This window comes from Peromyscus maniculatus, chromosome 1, assembly GCF_049852395.1.
Source record: "Peromyscus maniculatus bairdii isolate BWxNUB_F1_BW_parent chromosome 1, HU_Pman_BW_mat_3.1, whole genome shotgun sequence".
NCBI classification, from domain to species: domain Eukaryota; kingdom Metazoa; phylum Chordata; class Mammalia; order Rodentia; family Cricetidae; genus Peromyscus; species Peromyscus maniculatus.
This window is the reverse complement of record NC_134852.1, coordinates 42,005,717-42,029,474: the sequence shown is the minus strand read 5'-3', so window position 1 is coordinate 42,029,474 and position 23,758 is coordinate 42,005,717.

The window sequence follows — 23,758 nt, the reverse complement described above, 5'->3', positions numbered from 1 at the left end:
CACTGCAGACAAACAGCCTCAGATTGCTCCTTTGTTCCTAGGTTTCCTAAACAGTGCTGCAGCTGCTAACAAAAGAAACCAAGAGATAAAAGAGCTCTTCTAAAAAAAAAATTAAGGTTAGACTTACTGCAGCTTGTTATATAAATTATAAATGGATTTGTGTTACACCATTGTCTTACAATAGTACTGATTACCTTTGGGAACAAATTCAGGTGCATATTAGAGTTATGTAAAGTAGTTCTGATATAGATATGACTATTCATTCTCTCCATGATCAAATTACACCTATTTTTCATGCCCATCTTCAGATGTCCTCTACTAAAGAAGTTGCATCTCATTTTAAAAATTCATGAACCTCTTTTGTGACCACAAAAACCTTTTGGACATTTATCATTGATTTTGCTATTGCTTTTGGCTTATTTTTATTTAATTATTCTCTTTCCAGTCCTCTATAAATAATTAAGACTTGCCCTTTGCATGGTTCTCTGTGACATTAACATGCTCCAATTAAAAAAAAAAAGCAGATGGCAGGTGCCATGTGACTTCTTTGGGGAACAGGGTCTGAGAATAGAACAAACAAGCTCATCTTTTGGCAAGGCCCTGGAGACCCTAACCCATTTGAAAAAGCCTGTGGACAGTTCACTACATAATTATGAGCAAGACCCTGGGAGTGTATGTGCTACATGTTATCCTTACTTTTGCTATACAAACATCATTGCTGACTGCTTTTAGTTTCACTTTCTTAGAGTCATGGATAAAATAGCTGTTACAAAAGGAAGACTTCTCCCTGATGACTCTCCTCTGAGTGATCCAGAGGGAATGTTGTTAATACAGTGGATCTGATTCAGCCCCTAAAGCCTTTGATATTTCAAGTGTGAACATGAATTCAGACTTCTTAAGAACAAGATGTTGCTTTTCCAACATACCCTGTTACTAACCTGAGAGAGTCACAGTAGTTGATGAAGTTTAATATTACAAATTTGCTGCTCTGGGAAGAATGATTTAACCACAACAGTCTAGGAGAAATAGATGCTAACAAATAGATGATATCAGGAATTAATGTGAACAGTCTAGAGACAGAGAATGAAGTAGAATCATAGAAACCCACAGTTTTCTAGAAGCTAAGGGAGATGGACATGAGAACAAAGGATAAATAGTGCCCACCATTAAGAGTAAGTTTCTAAGTCTTGTCACTTGTAGAATAAAAGGAAAAAACCTGGTATATCTCAGAGGGGATAGAGTAGTACAGAATGTAGAATGAATTGATCCAGATTCAGCTGGTGAATTGATTGTGAGAACTCAGACCCCACCAGATGTAAATATTAACCACTTGAAACAAAACTGTCCCTCTGTATGATGCTGTAACTGCAAATGCTTCCAACCTGGCACACTGTCCTACCTGTAGGTATGCCTAGTTAGAAAACTTCCTTTGTGGCTTGTAACACTGCTTATGCTTCTACCATTAGAGCTATGGATCAAATAGGTAATGGTTACCAGTGGGAAAGTTAAGGGAACAGAAGAGAAAAGAAGCAAAGGAACAAACTGGTAAATTATTGTAACCATTTTTCAAAACTTACGGAAACAAATTTGATTGTAAAACTGTTCAAGCAAACCAATGAAATTATATGAATAAAAATGACTCAGATTATCTGAGGCCACTTGTTTGAAACAGTTGGTAATAATTTCTTTATTGTACTGACTTCATACATCCATCCCAGGTCATGGAACCCATTTGGAGCAAGGCTCCCACCTTTCCAATCCCTTGATTCCTGGACCCATAGATCCAGGCTATAGAAGAAACCATACCATATATTGGAGCTGATTCAAACAAAGCATATACTGCCTTCTGGAGAACCCTGCCTGATGCCTCCAGGTTGCTGCAACTTAATTGGCACTGTAACTGTTTTCAAAAGGACATTCTGTCTTTTATCAGGCCAGCTGATTCAGGATGGTGGAGAACATGGTAAGATTAGTGGATTCCATGATTGTGGGCCCATTGTCACACTTCTCTTTCTGTGAAATGAGTTCCTTGATCAGAAGCAATACTGTGTGGAATACCATGACAGTAGAAAAGGCATTCTGTAGGTCCAGGGTTGGTGACTTTGGCAGGAGCATTATATGCAGGAAATGCAAATCCATAACCAGAATAAGTATCTGCTCCAGGAAGGACAAATCATTGACCTTTCCATAGATGAAGTGGTCCACTGTAGTCAACCTGGTACCAGGTTGCTGGCTGGTCACACTGAGTAATGTTACCATATCTACCACTCAGTATTGGTCCCTGTTGTTGGCAAATCTGGCACTCAGCAGCAGCTATAGTCTGGTTAATGGAAGGACATGTTGTTGAGCTCATGCATAACTCCCATCTCTGCAACCATGGCCACTTTGTTCATGGCCCCATTGGGTAACACCAGGAATGGCTGAGGAAAGAGGCTGACTGTCCACAGAAATAGAACATCACCCTATATATTTGACTATTATACTCCTCCTTACCTGAAGTCACCTTTTGATGAGTATTTTTGACAAATATCTTCACATCCTTTTCCCATGTGGAGAGATCTATAGACATACTTTTCCCCCAGATATCTTTATCACCAATTTTCCAATCATGCTCTTTCCAAGGCCCTGACCATTCAGCCAATCCATTGGCTTCAGCTCATGAATCAATGAACAATTTCACATCTGGCCATTTCTGCTTCCAAATAAAATCCAATACCATGTGTACTGCCTGAAGTTCTTCCCACTGTGAAGATTTCTCTTTGACAGTATCTTTCAGGGTTGTCCCAGAAAGGGGTTGTTATGCTACAGCTGTTCACTTCTGAGTGGTGCCTGTATAATGTGCAGAACCATCAGTCAACCAGGCCCTAGATTTCTCTTCCTCAGTCAACCAATCATGCATTCTTGGCAGCAAATGGCATTGTAACAGGAGTATAAACCATAGGCATTTGGGCAACTTCTTCATGTAACTTATTTGTGCCTTCAAAGCCTGTTCAGACTTGATAGGATATATACTATTTCCATTAAGAGAGAATAGATTGCTGCTGTGCATATCTACTTTATGATCTGGTGGGTCCAATAACACCCAGCTCATGATGGGCAGTTTAGGTCACATGGGAACTTGGTGACTCATTGTCAAATGTTCAGTTTCCATGAGGGTCCAATAGCAGGCCAAGAGCTATCTTTAAAAGGGAGAATAGTTGTGTGCAGTTGATGATAGAGCCTTGCTAGCCCATCAAAGGTCTCTTCCAAGATTCACCTATAGAGGTCTTCCAAAGGCTATAATCACCATCCCTATCTGCCACTGACACCTCAAGTTCCACTAGATTTGGTGGATCATATGGTCCAAATGGTAGAGTAGCCTGGACCTGTTAAAGAGCCTTCTTCTGTTCCAGGCCCCACACAAAGCTAGCAGCTTTCTAAGTCACTTAGTATATACACCTGAGTGGGGAATGTGCTATCTCTGGAATCCAGATAGGCCCACTAAACTTTGTGCTTCTTTCTTGGTGATTGGAGGGGCCAGGTGCAATAACTTACCCTTCACCTTAGAATGTCTCTTCATGCTCCACACCATTGGTCTCCTAAGGATTTCACTGCAGTAGAAGGTTCTTGAATTTTGGTTCAATTTATTTCCCATCTTTTGATTTGCATATGTATTACCAGTGAGTTACCTCCTGTTCACTTGGTAAAATCAGCATTAGTGCCATTAATATAGTGTACCCATGTGGTATTTTGTGTAAGAGACAGATGAGCAAGATCCCTCCTAAGTAAGTTGTGACACAGGGCAGGAAAATTAGTATATCCCTGAGGCAAAACTGTGAAGGTATACTACCAGCCTCCCAACTGAGAGCAAATTGTTTCTGGTAGTCTTAATGGACAGGTACCAAAAAAAGGAGGCGTTTGATAAATCAATGGCTGCATACCAGGAGATGTGTTACTTTGGTCAAGTAAGGACACTATATCAGGTACACCAGCTGCCATTTGAGTTCTACCTGATTGAGTTTTCAATAAACTATCATTCTCCATGATCCATCTGTCTTTTACACTGGCCAGATAAGAGAGTTAAAGGGAGATAGGGTGGGAACCACCATCCCTGTATCTTTCAAGCCCTTAATTATTATGAACCCCGAGTTTGCATTTGCATTGAATAAATGAAATTAACCCTGGATCAGGAGGCTGAATTAGCAATTAGTTGATAGAAAGTAATCAATGGACATCCAGGAGAGACAGAGAGACACAGGAAGTAATAGGGAGGGATTTGGAGTGGTGCAGTGTTTTCTGGTTTAATGGCATGGAAGCACAGGTCTTTTGGAGACACCAGCAAGGAAAGAGGGTTAACTAGTTGCTACTCAGCCTCTCAGAGCTTGCAGAATTTCACCCCAGCCTTTGAATTTTGAGTGTTATTTATAAATAAATTGATAGATTTAGTTAAAGCTACTTTAGCAGCAGCAACAGAGTTGGTGACTGCAGGAACAGAATTTCCACCAGGCTGTGGCCTCAGTGCCAGGTTGCTTTTAGAGAAGAAGACTTTTGACTGCAGAGTCGGTTACTGGCTGAAATAGCAGATTAAGGTACAACCACTGTGCCAAAGATGAAACAATGATGCTCTAACACATTGCATGACCTCATTGACAAAGAAGTCACCAGCCAGCTCTACCACAGTTGTTGTCTCTGAGCACTCACAGCAGTTGGCTGCTGCTTGTCAGGGCTCCAGAAAACAGGCTCATGCTTGGATATTGTGGGAGGGGATTGAGTTTGCTGCTGACACTATGCACAGGGAGAAGTCAGGAGATTTGGTGAGATACCTGGGAAGTCTTTTAAGGGAGAATTAAATAATATTAAAAAGAAAAAATAGTTATAGTTTATATATAAGTGCTCTGAATGTATACCTGCATGCCAGGAGAAGGTATCATGTCCTATTATAGGTGATTGTGAGCTACCATGTTGATGATGGTAATTGAACTCAGAACCTCTGAAACAGTAGCCACTGCTCTTAACCACTGAAGCATCTTTCCAATTCATATTAAGAATGGGGAACATCACAATGCAGTGTGCTAGGACCCTATATAGTGCTACTATGGATGGTTTGAAAATGGAAAATTTGGGACTGAAGAGATGGCTCAGTGGTCAAGAGCACTCATTGCTCTTTATGAGGACCCATGTTCAATTCCCAGCACCCACATGGCAGCTTATAATTGTCAATAATTCCAGTTCCAGAGGACCCAACACATATGGCAAAACAGCAATTCACAAAAACAAAACAAAACAAAACAAAAAATGGAAAATTTAAATGAAGGGATAAATGACTAAGGTGCAATTGACATAATGTCAATTGTAATTACTATCAGTTTGGTAACTAATATTTTATCCTTTAAAGGGGATCTGATGACTGTGATAAATATAATTTGATTGATAAGATACAAAATTTTGAGAAATTTCCTACTGATAAGATATAACCCTTACAAAGACTTACTAATGAAAATATAAAAATTTGGCTAATAAGATAAAAGTCTTAGAAGGACTTACTATTGATAAGACATAAGCTTTAAAAAGAACTACTAATGAAAATAAGCACAGAACCTAGTATACCATTGCATTATGAAACTGAAGAGGAATGGCCTAAGGATACCAGAACACCAATCTTAATTTATCTGGTTACCATACAAGAATGACCACCTGATTATAGGGACACCAAGGCTATGCAGAAGTTAATAATTGGAATCTTGTAAAAATGCCACATTTAAAAAAAAAATTAAGGAAGCAGTTGCTTCATATGGTATGCATTTATGCTTTTGTGAAGAAGATGTTAAATTTAAATACAATTGGGAAAAGACTTATTACACAAGACTGAAAAGTTTTAGTTACAGCAATATTGGAAGCTAGTCCTCAGTTACAATAGGGAACGTGGTGGAAAGAGGAAGCTAGGGCCCAAGAACAACAAGGTAGGACTAGGGGTCATGAAATTTCCCAAGCCCAGCTTCTTGATGAGGATCACTATACTGATGTGAAAACTTGGACAAGGTTGAAGAATCAGGAAAGAAGACTGAGTCATTTACTGAAGTTATACAAGGCCCCAAAGAAGACTTCACTTATTGTTTTACAAGGAAAAACATCAGCTCTAAACACAATGATATCTGATCCAGAAGTTAGATTAATTAATTAATTAATTAATGCAAATAAGTGATTAGACCTTTAAAGGCAAGCCATAGTTGAATGGATCCAAAATATAGCTGATATTGCATCTCAATGAAACTTGGACAGGAGAGGTGATTTATGAAAATTTTAAGAAAAAGCAAAAGGTCAGATGTTTTCATGGTCGTAAACTAGGTCGTTTAAAAAGGGTTTTATGGAAGGCATTCTTATAAACAATATTTTTTCTATAAATAATCCACACAAAAAGCTCTCATTTTCTGTAATATGTAGGCGTAACAAAGGTTAGCATTGGACTAATGGATGCATATAAACAAAGGACTGCCAAGGTAACCCTTTGACATCAAGAAACACCTTATTGGGCCTCTCCCAAGCCCCAAAGTCAAATTTGGTTCAACCATTCCCTGTCAGCATTAGGGAAACCCCTCCACAGAGGTGTAATGCCTATTGTTAAAACACATACTTCTCTGGATGATAGAATAGCTTCAGTAGATAAAACAAAATTTTCCAGAGTAAACAAAAGACAAGTATTTTAGCAAACTTCTATAAATGATCAAAGACCAAAGATAAAAATACAAATAAATGGCATTGAAATTTGAAGGTTTGATAGATACAGGTGCAGATGTAACAATAATTTAACCAAAATCTTTGCATCCAGATTGGCATCTTCAAAAGGTAAATGTTTAGCTTCTAGGGGTTGGAACTCTAAGGTATAACAAAGTGAAAGATGGGTTGAGTGTATAGGACCAGAACAACAGATAGGAAAAGTAAAGCAATATTTGGCTAACACAGCAATGAATTTATGGGGACATGATTTGTTGCAGCAATGAAAAACACAGATTACAAACAAACACAGAAACAAACCATAAATTAACTTATGCTTCTGAAAAAAAATTAGGAGTTATTATCAAGGACAGTCACTGACTATTCAGGACATGCCAGCTGCTGATATTTGTTACCAACTGCCCTTACCTTTAAAATGGTTAACTGACAAACCAGAAAAATTACAGGCATTAGATCAACTGGTACAGGAGCAGCTAAATGCTCAACATATTGAACAATTGACCAATTATTGGAATTCTGTTATATTTGTTTTTAAAAATAAATCTGGAAAATGGAAAATATTAACAGATTTAAGAGCCATAAGTAAGGTGATTCGGCCAATGGTCTCTTTGCAGCCTGGAATTTCCTTGCTTTTTTAATTATCTAAGGGATGATCTATTATAGTGATTGATTTAAAAATTGTTGTTTTTTACCTTTACAAGAAAAAGATAGAGAAAAATTTTACCTGCACCATTCCTACTTACATTAGTTCTCAGACTGTTAAAGGGTACCATTGGAAAGTTCTCCCAGGAAGAAAGCTAAACAGCCTTACCTTTGAACTAATTTGTAAACAATTTCCACGATATATAATTTATATAATGGTAAATTAGAGATTGTAGAAACTGTAGCTTATTCAGGCACAGATACTTCAGAAAAAAATGTTTGATGAAGTAATTGTTGGCAAATTGGTCCTGAAAAGGCACAAAGAGGAGATTCTATTAATTTTTTAGACTATAAGACAGGTTTACCGAAAAATTAACCACAGAAAGTATAAATTAAGAGAGATCAATTATGAACTATTAGTGATTTTCAAATATTGCTGGGAGAAAATTAACTGGTTGTAACAACCCAGAATTGGATTAACAACTCAAGAACTAAGTAATTTATTTCAAACGTTACAAGGTGATAAGAAAACTATCAACTGATGCTGAGAGAGGATTGACTCTGGTAGAAAAGAATTACAGAATGCACATGTATATCACTTTGATCCAGAGCTTCACTGTATTCTGGTTATTTTACCTTCTACTTATTCTCTTACAGGAATTATTATGCAGAGAGAAGACAATATCTTAGAATAGATATTTTTACAACACATAGTTAAAAATTCACTACCAATATAGAAAAAGCTTCTGAATTGATTCTGAAAGGAAAATTGAGACTTTGTCAATTAGCAGGAATAGACCCAGCAGAAATTGTGGTACCTTGTACCAGTGCTAAAATTGACTCATTATAGGCAGAAAATAATCATTGGCAAAGATCGTGCAGTAATTTCTTGGGAAAGAACTAATTGGATACTACCTCATATAATAAAGGTAACACCAATTTCTGGAGCCTCTACATTTTATCCTGATGCAAATAAATAAGGAAAGGCTATAAGCCAGGAAAATTAAGCTAAGCCCTTATGATTCAATTGAGAAATCAGAATTTTATGCTATTCTCATGGCATTATTAGATTTTCCAGAACCTTTTACTATATATACTGACTCTTAATCTGCATTTGTACATATTGAAACTGCTAAATTTATTCCCGATAATTTAGAATTAATGTTGTTATTTATTCAATTACAAGAACTTATCAGAAATAGCAACCATACTTTGTATATAACACATACGGGTTTACCAAGCCCTCTAGCACAAAGTAATGATGAAATTCATCAGTTATTGATAAGAAGCATCAGAATTTCATACGAAGTACCATATTAACAGCAAAGGATTGAAGATAGATTTTTCTATCACTTGGTAACAAGCCAAAGAAATGATAAGGATATGTCTTATTTGTTCTTTGTACAATCAGACTCTATTACCCTCAGGAAGTAACCCAAAAGGTACTCAAAGGAATGAAATTTCACAATTGGATGTGTTTCATTTTGAAGAGTTTGGAAGATAAAAATATGTGCACCATACCATAGACACAAATTCAGAGGTTCAATGAGCAACTGTTTGGAGTTCTAAAATAGGCTGATTCTGTAATTACACATTTATTAAAAGTCATGGCCATTATATGATACCTATACAAATTAAGACTGATGTGGGAGCCCGTTCTGGGGTTCCTCGTGGCTTTACCCAGCAGGTCCGAATAGAGGATGATCAGGACCACGGGCCTGAGTGCAGGTGTCTGAGATGGCCTGCACTTGGCTGTGCTGGGGGAGGAGGTCTTTTGCTCCACCCCTTGGCGTCTCTATAAAAACCCTGGACCAGAGACAGTCCGGGCCCGTTGGAATAGGTTCCAGGCCCTCTCGAGGCTATCCTTTATTTTCTATCTGTTTATCTCCGCAAGATTCTTCGCTATAAATCCTTCTATCTAATATTTCCTGCTGCTCGCACTCAAGAAAACTCTGGGAAGCTGTGGGGGTGGTGGGTAAACGCCCCACAGACTGACAATGTCCAGCTCTAGTAAAATGACATTTTTAAATATTACAACATAAAGCACATTATAGGTATACCACACAATCCTACAGGACAAGCAGTTATAGAAGATATAATTGTACTTTGAAAGATATGCTTAATAAAATGAAAGGGGAAATATAAAGATGCCCCCAGAGACAAACTATACAATGCTTTATTGATGTAAATTATTTTAAGGCTAAAAACAGCTTTGGACTGACATTCTATAATAATAGTTTAAAAAACTACTGAATTAAATCAGTCTATGTATATTGAATATGTGTTGACCTCAGAATGGAAACCAAGATATGTGTTATGTTGGGGAAGAGGTTTTGCTTTTGTTTCCATGGGAGAATAAAAGCTATGGATACCATCAAGATTGATAAAGATTAGATTCAAACAGCAGAGACATTCAAAGAGCTTGGTCACTCAATCTATACTAAGACTAAGACTAACAAATATTCATTTGATAACACATGAAAAATAAAATAAAGTAATTATTATTATTAAAAGGTAATTTTTCTGTTGCAAAAAAATGAATTCCTCTGAAGTAAGGGTTGGAGAAAGGTTTTGTTTTTGTCTTTAGAGGAGAATAAAATTATTCAACTAAGGAATCTGAAGACCACTGAACAAATAAGATATTTGAAGAAGGATGAATTATCCAGCACATTTCCAACAGGATAAAATTTCACAAATCTTCCCAAATATTTGTTTCTGCTGCTCTATGCAAACATAAAAGGCAAGTGATCTTTTTGTGGTCCTAATTCAATTAAAAATCAGAGACGTCTTTGGAGTTGGAGTGTGGCTCTCTCCCTTTCTAAACTCAAGCATGCTTGTTAAAGGAAAATCCAAAATCTCTACCTCGTATCAGAAGAGCTGATATGGGACAGAAGAAAACCAAAATTAAGGGACTATTGCATTGTCACTAACCTCATAATCCTTTTATTGTATTTTGACTCATTAGAACTTTTCTTAACACATTTTGTACTGCATAGAAATCTCTAAGACATACAGAAGAAACCACAAAATTTTGGGTAAACTGCATAATTACAGATCATAATGCATTTTAGGTGTTGTTTTTCAATAATCATAATATTTTTATTTATAAAACCAAACAATTAAACAACTAATTAAACAATTAAATTTCCTAGTACTATTTTACTATATGGTACTGTGTAAAACATTTTCCTCTCTGAAGAGGTACCAAATAAACTTTACATAAGTATTTATATTCATTCTTTTTTCCATGGTGGCATAAATTCTTCTAGAAAATGCTCCTTTCCCCTCCCTGGAAAACACATAGGTTCATGCTGCTTCTTATCACCTGACAACTTTATGAGTGAATCTTTATGAGGTATTCTTGCACCTCTAGGGGAAGGGCTGGACAGATTTATATCTGGTTCTTGAGAGCCTTCACTATTGTCATCTGTTATCCAGTTTCTTGTGACCAATAACAGAAACTATCTATAGTTCATTTTCACTTGTGGATTGGAGATGTTTTACACTCTAAATGAATTGAAAAGTCCACAGTTTATAAGGTACAGCACTTACCCCCACTCCCAATTCATTGTTTTCCTTACCCCCACCCCCATTTCATTGTTTTGCTTAGAATGGAGCAACATGAAAGGAATTGATCTGCATAGTCAATGCTTTTCATGTAGGCATTGTATTCCTTGATGTAGGTTGTACAATATTCTCTCCCATTTTTCTATTATTTTTTCCTGTTATTGAGATAGAAGTGTGTAACTTGTCTCTCCATACTAGGAGAAGAATATGACCTTTTCTGAAAAATATTATTTCACCTTTCTTCATTCTTAATGTTTTCATTTTCAAATTTTGAAGTAAACCTCTACTCTTTCCAATAGTCCCACAGACTATTCTATAATAGCAATTCAGCAGTAGATGTAGCATTGTATAATTATCCCGGAAACTATGCTATGGCAAATATGGTGGTATGCCAAGATAAGGTCTAAGGACTGAGAGAACAGTTCCTTGAAATTTCTTTTCTTCAGGAGTATTTGTATGTCTCCATATAGCTGATGTCATTCATGCACACCATCCAAACAAGTGAACCATATCTGTTATTTTCTCTGGGTTGTACATATGAAATTTTAAACATCCTCTCCATGGAATAATTCCCTCATCCAAAGACAACTGTTGTATATTGTTTGAAACTTATGCAGGAAATTTATGGTTTGAAATTTATGGAGGAAATAACTGAGCACAGGTTGGATCTTGAAAAGTCTGCCCAAGAGACCATCCATTTTGGTATTATCATTGAAATGCCAGAATATCCATATTTGCTCAAATGTATGGTAATTCATTATCTGTGGAAATATAGCAGTACATATAAAAATATGTCTTTCAAGCTATGTTTTCTTGTTTGACCCATCAGAATTTCTTGATGTCCTTCTGTGTAACTGGGACCATGTTAGTGTTCTAGATGGTGTTTTGAATTTCATTGCAGTTTCATTATGATAGTTGGACAACTCTTTGTAAAACATCTCAAACAATTCATCACCAAAAAAAAGAGTGTCACAAAGAGATGGAAATGTTGTGACCCCAGAGTGACCTTCAAACATTTGTAAGCATGGTGGTTTGTCAATTTCAGACCAGCAATTATCAGTAAGTTTCATCGGTGTTGGAATCACTTGAAATCATTCTTTTTGCTTCCTTACAAGTTTTCACTGTCAGCAGATTCAGTAGAATCCTTTCCAGAATCATCAAAACAATCATCCACATCTTTAGTCTCACTAGGAATATCTGATACATTATTATTAAATACTTCTGGAAGTGATGCAGTTTTCCTCCTTTTTCTGAGAGATGGGATTTCTAAACTTGAAGATTAAGACAAATTTGAATGACCAAAATACAATGTAACTGTTTTATGGCTTCATGCAATTATATAGTCTTTTATAGATTAACCTGCATAATGTGATCACTTCATTTGATATGGATAAGACAATGTTTTGACATCTAAGATCCATAACAGATGATATGCAATGAAACATGAGAAAACTCATGAGGAGTCCTTAACAGATGGCACATAAAACAAGATAAAACTCATTAGTGGTACAAAATATGTTAAGATATAAATATTATCTTTAAATGTATAAGATTAATATGCATATATACTAATATATATTTTTTCTGTTGTAATATTAATTGTCATGCAGAATACTAACTAATTCTAGAAATATGCTTCATCTAGCATCCTGTACATGATTTTGTGCTTGAGTCTAAATTATGTAACTAGGAATTAAGTTTGTGTAACCACTGTGAGATCTGTTGCATATGACATTTAAAATATTTAAGATTTCTGCAGTGAACCATGACTAACAGTCCTAACAGTGACCTTTGAAGTCTCCAGAAGGGTAATGGGGCCCCAAAATGACAATTCTACTTCCATTGTGGTAATGTAATTGAGCTGACAAACACCAACCAAAGATCAACTTTGAACTATAAATTACTCGGTGCAACTTCAAGGTGGTTAGCTGAGATGTTCCAGCCTTACAGACTATCCATCCAAGACTTCAGATAAGCTCTACATTTTCCCATCACACAGAGACTAAACAAAAAGAACACAGCTACCTTTCCCAGGACTTGATCATTCTCCCAGTATTATAAGGATCCCCTAAAGATGCCATTACCCCCAAACAACAGGAAATAACTTTAAGAATATGACACCCACATTCTCAAGTAGTGGGATGGCTGATTTTTAGTTATTCACTGGGTTATGAAAGTTTGTCATCATTTGGGGAGTTTGTTTCATGGTAAGTGAGGAAACTAAGTAAGGGAGGTTGGACTCAAGGATCTCTTTCTAAAAAGAAAAAGGGGATATTAAAAGGATAGGATAATAGGGTAGATTTTTTTATTCTACTTTAAACTAAAAAGTAACTATTAATCTCAAATATTTTACATTGGTATGGATTTTATATATTGATACAAATTTAAGGCTATTTTATTAGATTATTGAATCTACTTTCAAACTTAAAAAATAACTACTACTTTCAAATAGTTTATGTTGGTATGGATTTTTGTAGGTTGATGCAAATTTAAGGATATTTTTGTTATACTGTATATATGTTTCTGTTCTTGTTGTAAGGGATTGTACCTATGCAGTTCATTTAAAAATGTAATATTTACAGGTGGCACATGCCTTTTATCCCAGCACTCAGGAGGCAAAAGCAGGCAGATCTCTGTGAGTTTGAGACCAGCTGGACTGCATTTTCATTTTGAAAAAATATAAATGTTTAAAGGTAACATATGTATCTGCATCAATACAAATGTAAACTGTGTACTGTATACAAGCCAGTAAAAGATAATGTTTTGTTTTATGTTTGGCCAGGTAAAATATATGTTACATGTCTTGTAGTTACTTTAGGTTTATTTTCTCATGTCTGTAGTTAGGATTTCAGGGAGTCTTCTTGATCAAACCTGATTTTTCTTAACCCAGAATTAATCCATAATCTCTCATTTCCTTCAGAAACAGAAACATAATCTTTCCCCTCAAGTGACATACCTTTTGACTTAAATTTTGGAGTCAAGATTTTTTAAAATATATAGGTTGGTTTAGTCTAGCAGCTTTTACAATTGAATGTCTATACAGTTATCATTTGTTCATTAAAAGTCAAAAAATCCCAAGAGATCACAATAAAATACAAAATCTAAACTGTATTTACCATCTTTAAGTGGTTATTGTATTTTTTATTACTCTATTTTTTTATTAAGGATTTACTATTATTGCATTTACCCCTTTTTTTTTTGTTTCATAAGCCGATGCACATTTTTCAAATATACTATGACACATATAGAGGCCTTTTTGTCTGAATCTGTTTTTACTGCACATTTCTATATCTTTCTGCATCTTTCAACTGCTAAACAGATGTGGGTAGGACTAAAGCCATGGCTTTGGCAACGAGCTTTGCCCCATGCCTTTCTTCCCTAAGTGCCTAGCTTCATGACAATGGTACTAGAAGGAGCCACATTTATTGCCCCAATTCTGAGGAAATTTAGATTCCATGCTGCCAAGAAGTTGAGCATTGCCATTCAGTGCTCGTGAATATTTAAGTGTTTGTTAGCAGGGCCCCTTAAAAGAGCCGTATAGTTTTTGCCACTAACATGGAGTTATGAAGCCACCTCTTAATGGAGCCATGCCTCTGCTAGCCACAAGCAAACAGAGCCCACCCAAGAAAATGCTGCTACCAAGAAGGCATTCTTGACTCCATTCTTGTGTGTCTAGAATCCTTTTTAAGCTTTGTTGGATTTTATGTGGAAAATTTGCCCCCATGTTGAGTGCCATATGTAATTGGATGGTACTTTCCCACTAATCACTTCCCAAATAACCATTCAGAAGCTTAATATTAATTATAAATGATCAGCCAGTAGGTCAGGCTTATTACTAATAGCTCTTACACTTAAATTAACCCATAATTCTTAACTATGTTTAGCCATATTTCTTGGTATTTTTTCAGTATTACATTCTCATCTTTCTTCCTCTGTGCCTGGCTGGTGACTTCTGACTCCAACCTCCTTTTCATCAATTTTACTTTCTTGCCCAGCTACCAGCCAATCAGCATTTTATTAAAATAATTCGGGTAACAAATCTTTACAATGTACAAGATTATTCTACAGAAAGTGGGTATCTTGGGGAGATGGAGAGATACAGAGCCTGCAGGAATGGAATTTCTATTAGGCTGCAGGCTGAGTGGCTGGCTGGGGCAGCACTGCTATAGAAACAAGCTAGTAATTATAGAGTTGCAATTGTTGGATAAAATAGAAATAAATTAAGGCTGTGCTGAAGATAAAAAAATACTTGATGGTAGCACCAATTTCTGTAATGACTTCTGGGATGTGATACTGTTTTTAATTCACTATTTTTTTAACCAGGGGCAACTCAAAAGGATTGCATTTAGCCTTTCCAACCATAATAGCCATCACTATTCCACAGATCAGGAAACCAATGTGAGAATTCTGAAATTTCAAAGTATATTTATCCCAATTATGGATTCTGAAACTGGGGAAATAACCACAGGATGAGTTCATGGATGTACTGGACCTACTGTGAGTTAGACAGCACCCAAAACTCCACTAATCACCTGGCCTCCATAAAACCCTACTTTAACTGGAGGGGCATAATGTTTCCCGGGACCTCCTGGAATTAGTGTCACTTCATAACCACTATTCAATAGACCCAGAAATTCTGATTGTTACCTTTTCCTGAGTGCATAGTAACCTTTGTAAAAGGTTGTAAGTACCTCTGAGAAAGAACTGGAGAAATGCTAACAGTAAAACTTTTAGGTGTCTTATCAAGGTCCTTCCTCAGAGGAACCTGGCCACCCCTTCTTCATTCAAGGGCTTCTGGGTCTGCAAACTGGCTTAAGTATGGAAATTGATTCAATGGCCAAGATTGTCTTTTGCCACAATCTAGTCTAGCTTTTCTTTCATTTGAGAATTTTCATATTTATAGAGGTCAAACAAAAATGCAATAGGCTTCTTATCTTTTTCATGCCTGGAAACACCATGATGGATTAGCCAGTACCAAGGGTCCACACAATAATGCCACTATAAAATTCACCTTGCCTGTGCCATTATGAACATCATTTTGTCTATGCTGCCCATTATGATAACTATGATCATCTTGCCTTTGGTGATTCAATGCTGCCACCTGACCCCTGCTACCTTGGGGCTCATTTAAACTCTTTGCATTTAACAGCAACATCTGCAACCCTAAGGTTTGTCATAAGGAAAAGGATGACAACAAAATTCTACAACTGTTCTGGTGTCCCTCTCACCATTTTGTGTCACTGTTAGTTTAGCAGATACTGAAGGATTAATTTCCTCAGTGAAAGGTAAAACAGGCAATATTTCAATGGGTGGGGCTAAGGATACTACTTCTTTAGGTGAGTTAAACCCTTGAGAATCTGAGGGTGCAAAATTCTCAGCTTACTCCCACACATCCCTATCCCAAGTTATAGCATCTCATTCTTTACCAGTTAATGTCCTTATTTTATCTGCCAACACCCTCAAAGGCTGAGACTTGAGTTTCCACTGTAGTTCAGCCAGCCTTATTGATGAAGGCTTTGTTTTGATTTTTCTGTAATTCACGCTTGATTTCTGGGGATGTCTTTCTGTATGCTGTGAATGTGTTGCTCTGATTGATTGATAAATAAAATGCTAATTGACCAGTATCCAGGCAGGAAGTATAGTATAGGCAGAATAAGCAGAGAGTAGAATGCTGGGAGGTAGAAGGCTGAGTCAGGAGACACTGCCAGCCACCACCACCATGAGAAGCATGATGTAAAGATACCAATAAGCCACAAGCCATGTGGCAAAGTATAGATTAATAGAAATAGGTTAATTTAAGATACAAGAACTAGATAACAAGAAGCCTGCCATGGCCATACAGTTTATAAGTAATATAAGTCTCTGTGTATGTACATGGGTCTGAGCAGCTGCAGGAGCTGTGTGGACACAGGAGAACTTCAACTATACTCTATGGCTCTAGCAGAGAAGATTCTCTTCTAGGGCACACTTAGAAATCTTTAGACTGTTTATTCACATCTGGGGCTGGTCAATTTTATTACTAAGCTCATTGTTGTCCTTCAGTGTTTTCTGATGTTGATTAACTTTATCAGGAAGCACATTCCAATCCTTTATCAGTTTATTCAGAGGTGCTAAGAGCAACCAACCAGCAACATCATTTTCCTTAAACTTGACCAAAGTTTCATATAGAGGGCCAGTAAATCAACTGCCACACACTATGGGTGAATCAAGATAATCAAAGGCATTTATCTCTTTAAGTTTGAAATATGGTATACACCATGGGCTTCCAGAACTCTCCTAGCTCCCAGGAGAGGCTTCAGTAGCTGAAGGTTCTAGTGAATTGAAAAGCTTATTCCAGATACTTACAAGATTCTTTCTTAGACTTCTGTTTCTCAAGAACTTCTCTGGTGCCAAAATCTGTACTAGTCAGGATTCACTAGAGTCATAGAACTTATAGAATGAATCTCTCTCTCTGGAATTTATTGGAATGAATTAAAGGCTATAGTCCAACTAATCCAACAATGGCTAGCTGTGAATGTAAAGTCCAAGAATCTAATAGGTGCTCAGTTTGACAAAGGTAGGTGTCTCAGCTGGTCTTCTTTATATGCTGGAATCCCAAAGAAGTATGCTCCAATGATAGTGAAAGAATGGATGTGCTGGGCAAGCATGCAAAGAACAAACTAACCCTTTCTTCTTCCATTGTCCAGCAGAAGATGTGACTTTAATTCAAGGTGTACTATCTTGCCTCAAGATCTGGATCAAAGGCATAATGTCTTCCTGCCTCAAGATCCAGATCACATGTGTGTCCTTCATTTGTATATTGTAGTTCATTGCAGATATAGTCAAGTTGACAGCAATAGCCATCACAGAGCCTTTGCCTTTAACAGCTGCATTCTCTCTCTTGTCCTGTTTTTTTTTTAACACAGGATGTTTATTAAATGTTTTATAAACCTTATTTTTGTCTTTATAACAATAACCACACAAAAGGACAAGGGCAGTGTTTTTTCCTCATTTTGCAGTTGATAAGAGGCAGGTTTTACACCAACAACCAGTTTTTCTTTCTGTCAACTACTTTTCTTATCCAGGGTTTCTAATGGCTCACTGAAGTTGAAAAAGAAATCAACTAAGCCAAAGGTGGCACAAGCTATAATTGCAGTAATTGGGAGGTGGAGGGAATAATTTCAGGATTTCAGTCACCCAAGGTTCAAGTGCATACCCCTTGGCAGCAGGGATGGGGTATGAGGCTGGGCATGGCTCAAGGGTGAGATCTAGTGCTCCAGATGGTTCATCCCTCCCTCTGGCCCAAGAAGTCCTCTTCTGCTCAGATAGTGAACCTCATGGGAAATGTGAGTCCCACTACTCTGGCAAATGCCATTAAAACACACAATACCAGTAACCATCTCCACTCTCATTTCCAATACAGCACACTTGTAAATAGTAGCTAGATCTCTAATGTTTCTGTGGAGGTGGGGTTTGGGGAGGAATCCAATGGAGATTGGCTGGGTAGGGTGTCTCCCCATCTGCCTCTTCCTCACCCACATCCTAGAGGCACAGCCATTGACTATTGCTGTTCTGCCCTCTGGATCTGACTCATTCTGCAACCTTTTCCCTCCCAGTTTCTGATGATTCTATCCTTTTCCACGCCACTGCACTCCTCTTATATTCCCCTAATCCTAATATGCACTCCTGCCCCACCTTGGCTCCTCCATGTGCAATACTCTCCTCCAGTATTCTGGTGGTGGAGGTTCCAGGGAGTGAACCCTGATCTGGAGCCCTGAAGCCTCAGTGTAGACCACACAGACAGTGGCTGGAATCAAAGGCTTAGCACCAGGTCCTGGCTGTACCTCAAGGGTCCCTTTTTGTGGCCTCTGAGTTGGTTGGAGCAACAGTGTCCTTGGCCTGGAGACACTCACCTGCTTCTCTCTCTCTCTCTCTCTCTCTCTCTCTCTCTCTCTCTCTCTTTCTCAGTTATTCTATCTCTTCCTGTCCAGTTGGGTTCCTTGTCACCTTCTCTGTCAGTTTCAGGGCTCTGGAGCTATGAATAACCCTCCCAAAGACATACTGTCTTCCTCTGTCCCCAACCAGGTGATGGGGAGGTGGGGGAACTTTTCTCTCCTGAATGGAGTTTTCAAGTGAGCTGTCTGGTTGACCTCCTTTTCTGTTCTAAACCTGAGGAGAACTCTCTAGGTCAAGTGAACATAAGAATGCTGGTCTCAGCCCTGTGATAGCCTGACTAATTAGCAGAAATAGTGTATGATAAGGCCATGACCCACCAATCTTTAATTCAGTCAATATAACAATGTCTTGAGTGTTCTGCAGTGTACAAGAAAACAACCAGTTTTTTTCTTAACAGATTTCATTTAATGAGGACAGAGAATGATGGCAAAGGAAGCTCTTTACTGGTATTAATATCACTGCAAGTTCAGACTCAGAATTAGTAAGGTAAGACTTATTGATAGTAAACTATACAGTACCTAGCATGCCACAATCAGTAAGCTGTTGATCTAAGTAGAATGGAAGAGACAGTGGAAGTAGGTTGAAAAAATAAAGAGGTTTGAAACTGAAAAAGAGGAGTATTTTATTTTTTTGTTTTCTGAGTCAGGGTCTTGATATACAGTCTGTGGGAGCCCATTTTCAGGTTTCCTGGTGGCTTTACCTTGCAGGTCTGCATAGAAAGGATGATTGGACCACAGGCCTGAGTGCAGGTGTCCAAGATGGTCTGCACTTGGCTATGCTGGCGGTATGTCTTTTGCTCCAACCCCTGGCATTTCTATAAATACCCTAGGGCAGAGACTGTCAGGGCCTGATGGAATAGGTTCCAGTCCCTCTCGAGGCTATTCTGTATTTTTCTATCTGTTTCTCTACACACTCTAAATCCTTCTATCTATTATTTCCTACCCCTCCTCCTCAAGAGCATTCTGGGGAAATGTGGGTGTGGTGGGTAGCCCGCCCCCAGAATGGTGCCATGAACAGAGACTGAAGACAAAGGATAATAATAATAATAATAATAATAATAATAATAATAATAATAATATTTTAGAGTGCTTGGTGAAAGTTGCCCTACCAGGGGAAAAGTGTCTGGTCCAGTGTTGAAGTGAAGGGAAAAAAATTAAATAGGACAGGGGGTTTTATCCTCAAGAGAAAAGAAAAATGGACAAGAAGGATGTCTTGATCCTCTATCAAGATTTCTATCTTTCGGTCTCTCTCAATTTCTATCTGTGAAAAAAAAAATAAAGGGTATAGTGTAGCAATATAGTGCATCAAAAACTAAGAAGTGTAAAGTAGTGTAGAAAAAATTTACTTAAGATAAGTTAGGCAACTAGACAGAAAAACTAATTCTTCATCTAACTTTGGGGGCTATGAATGCAAACTGGGGAAAAATGTATCTTCTTTAAACTTTACAGGCAGACAAAAAGCTCTTTTTTGAGCTTATTGGGCAGAAAAAAAAAAGATTCCCATGGAAGCTTTTTGGCCTGGGGACAGCTAAAATGCTAAGTCCAAGCAGCAGGAGAAACAAATTCTCCCTGAAGCAAAATATGGGGGTAATAAGTTTAGAAGTTTGGGGAAAAGTTGGTCTTTCTCTCTTGGGAAATACTTAATCTTTCTCTCTCTTGAAGCTAAGATGCCTTTCAGAACTTTATCTCTGAGTTTCTCTTGAAGTAAGTACAAAAATTAGAATCACCTGGAGATATTAGTATGGGAAATCATCTGTGATTCACTATAAGCAAACTCTTAGAACAGCAAAACCTAAGTTCTGCCTTTCTTTCAAGCCAGAAAAATCCTCCCTGAAATGAGGGAGGCAAGGCTTGAGTTTCCAAAAACCTCTCTTCTAAACTCTGTCTCTTCAAGCTAGTAAAAGGCAGTGGTCAGAGTCACCCAAGGAAATGCTTGGGAGAGTGCAGGCAGAAAGCTGAAGCAGGGACAGCTTCCCCAAGGTGAAGCCACAACAGAGGCTGTATGGGACCTGGGGAAGGGCTGCTGACTTGGAAGAAGGCAGTAAAGCTCAGCCTTTCAGCTGCAGCTGAGTTGAGCATCAAGGGTTTTGTTTCTGTGTGATCATCTGTAAAAACATGCTCCTAATTACCCTAACACAAAGATCCCCTGAAGTGGTGTAAACTTTCTCTGTTAAGCATTGTATCCTTACTTCTAACCAACAACTGAGAAGCAACTAGCCAATACCTCCAAGTTGCAATGCACTTTGGGGGTACTCTTGTTCCTTCAGTCATTAACAACTTTCAGCATGGAGCTGAAGCAGGAAGGTGCAGGACCATTGCAAAAAAAACAAGAAAAGCCAAAGCTGGTGGGAACAGCACAGTTGCCTACCTTCCTACACGTCCCTGGTTGATAGGTGGGGCTATACAATATCCACAGCTACAAAAACAAATCTGAGAAAGGCCCTTTCCTATCAGAGAATGGACTTTTCTAAACAAACGCTTTTGTGTTTTACCCCCACTGACTCCTGGTGAGGTGAGGGAGTATAGCCCTGAGTAACCACTGAGTAATTGCCTCTGGTGTTAAAGCTATATCTGAAGGACAAACAAAAGCAATCTACTGGGGAACTGGGCCAGGTAAAGGCCTGATTAGGGAAGTGTGCCTGTCCTAATGAGAGGTTAGGGATAACAAAAACCTCCCTTGATAAAAAAGCAGAGGTCTGAACACAAGCAGCACAGACCCTGAAAACAGAAATGGAGAAGGAACAAATTCCTTCCCAGAAGGTGCAAGACCTAGAGAAAGCTGCTAGAATTTGAAGCAGATTTGGAGAAAAAAGCCCCTATCTCCAGAGGCAGCTAGCAGAGGAACAGAGCCACAGCCTGAGATATCTGAAACTCTGCATCCGAGGAAAGGAACAAGCAAAATGAGATAACGATCTCTCAGTGAAAATCTCTCTGAAGGAGCTGTGAGAAAGCTCTGTCTTAAGTGCTTTTTTCACTGATTGGCAAAGGAAAATGCACAATGCCCTGAGGATCAGGAATGCCTGTCTCAAATGCGCACTGGTGGGGCAGGTGCGGTGCGGATCTCATCTGGGGCTAGTGTCCAATGAAAGAGAAACATCTGTTGGGGCCAGCTCAGGGAAAACAGAAATCTTTTGACTCAAGAAACCTTCATAGTTGAAAAAGGAAAACACTTGGTTCAAACCTTCTGGGTGAGAATTTTGCAAGCAAGCCCAGTAAAAGAGAACAGAAATTTCCCAATCTCCCATGGTTGGGAGCTCAAAAATGCTTCATTTAAATATCCCATTACAAAATCAAAACCATGAAAACTTTGTAAACAAGCCCAGTAAAAGAGAACAGGAAGTTGACTCCTGGACCCAAAAAGAACTATGAGAAATGGAGTTCATAATGTAGCTTATAGCAGCAGACTAATACAAAAGAAATGCATTCTGGGAATGCTTTTTTTTCTGCTAAAGATGGCAACATTGCCCAGAAAAACTTTGCAGCTTGAAAAGACATTCATAGTAAGAAATACAGATTTTAAAAGAATAAGAAGGAGGAAAATCATCTCAGAATTTATTGAATATTAGTTCCAAAGAAAAATTGTAAGAATGTGGTGTTGGTTTTAATGGAGCAGTGCAACAGCACAAAGTTATTCATTAAGTGGCACTGTTACCATGCAAGGAAAGCCATGAGGCAGGACAAAATTCACTATCAAAGCTTTATTAGGAGGAAGGAAAGACAGGACAGAATGTGATCAGGCCTGTTGGAAAGACACATGAGGAGGATGGAGAGATAGGGGAGGAGGAGAGAACAGAAGAGAGAGGAGGAGTCTGTGACCAGCTTTTTAAGGATTTCCCTGCATATATTTATATGGGTTTATGGAGCTAAACGATGCATGCACATAGAATGGGTGATCATGTTGTGTGCAACTTACATGATCACACAGCGTACAGATTACATGTGATATAAGGGATGACTCATCATTTTGCCAGTGCATGCCAGTGCATGGTCATGTGGCTGAAGGAGTGCCCAGTGGCCACAAATACCAATATAGGGAACTCAGACCTTCATGGTTTTGGGCTCCTTTGGGCAAATACCTTATTTTCCCTAATAGCTGTACAGAGTGTTTATGGTATTTGGATGACAAAAGGCTACCTATAAGAACAGTCAAGTCACTTAGAAATACATCAATCTTTCAAAACAAATAGTCTAGCAGGAGAACTTGCTGAATGATTCCTTTGCAAATCTAATAAGGGGAGAAGGAAACAGGTATTCAAAAAAGAAATTACTACTTTATAGATGGGGAAAAACTTCAGAAAATCTAGCTGTCTTACAAAATAGAGTTGCTTCATCTGAAAGTTCCTTATAAGAAATCAATGCTAAATATCACAGCTGCTAATAATAATGTCAGGAGTTAAGAAGCTAATAAAGGATATGTTTCATGAAAGAACACCTATGTCCTTGAGTCCTTTGAATGGTAGTGGTTTTGTGTGTGCAACAAATAACTTCACTAAGAAATAATGGGCTAATAAAAATTTATCAGAAACATTAGCATTGTTAAAAGAACTCATGGCAAATACAAATTTAAAAAATTAAGAGGGAAAATTGTCTCACAATTTGGTGATGAGTGGGAAAAGCAGCTAAAACAGTGCTTGTGATATTAAGGTTCCATCTTCCAGTCAGAGAATAGTAGGAGAATAAAGAGACCTCCAGACTGCTGAGGAGTTTTAAAATGAAGTTTCTGAGTAATTAAGAGCTGAACTGTCTTGCCCCAGAGATCAGACCAGTGAATACCCTAACTGTCATCACAGAACTTTTTTCCAATGACTGATAGAAGCAGATGCAGAGATTCATAGCCTGTCACTAGATAGAGCTCCAGGAGTCCAGTCAAAGAGAGAGAAGAGAGATTCTATGAGCAAGTGCAT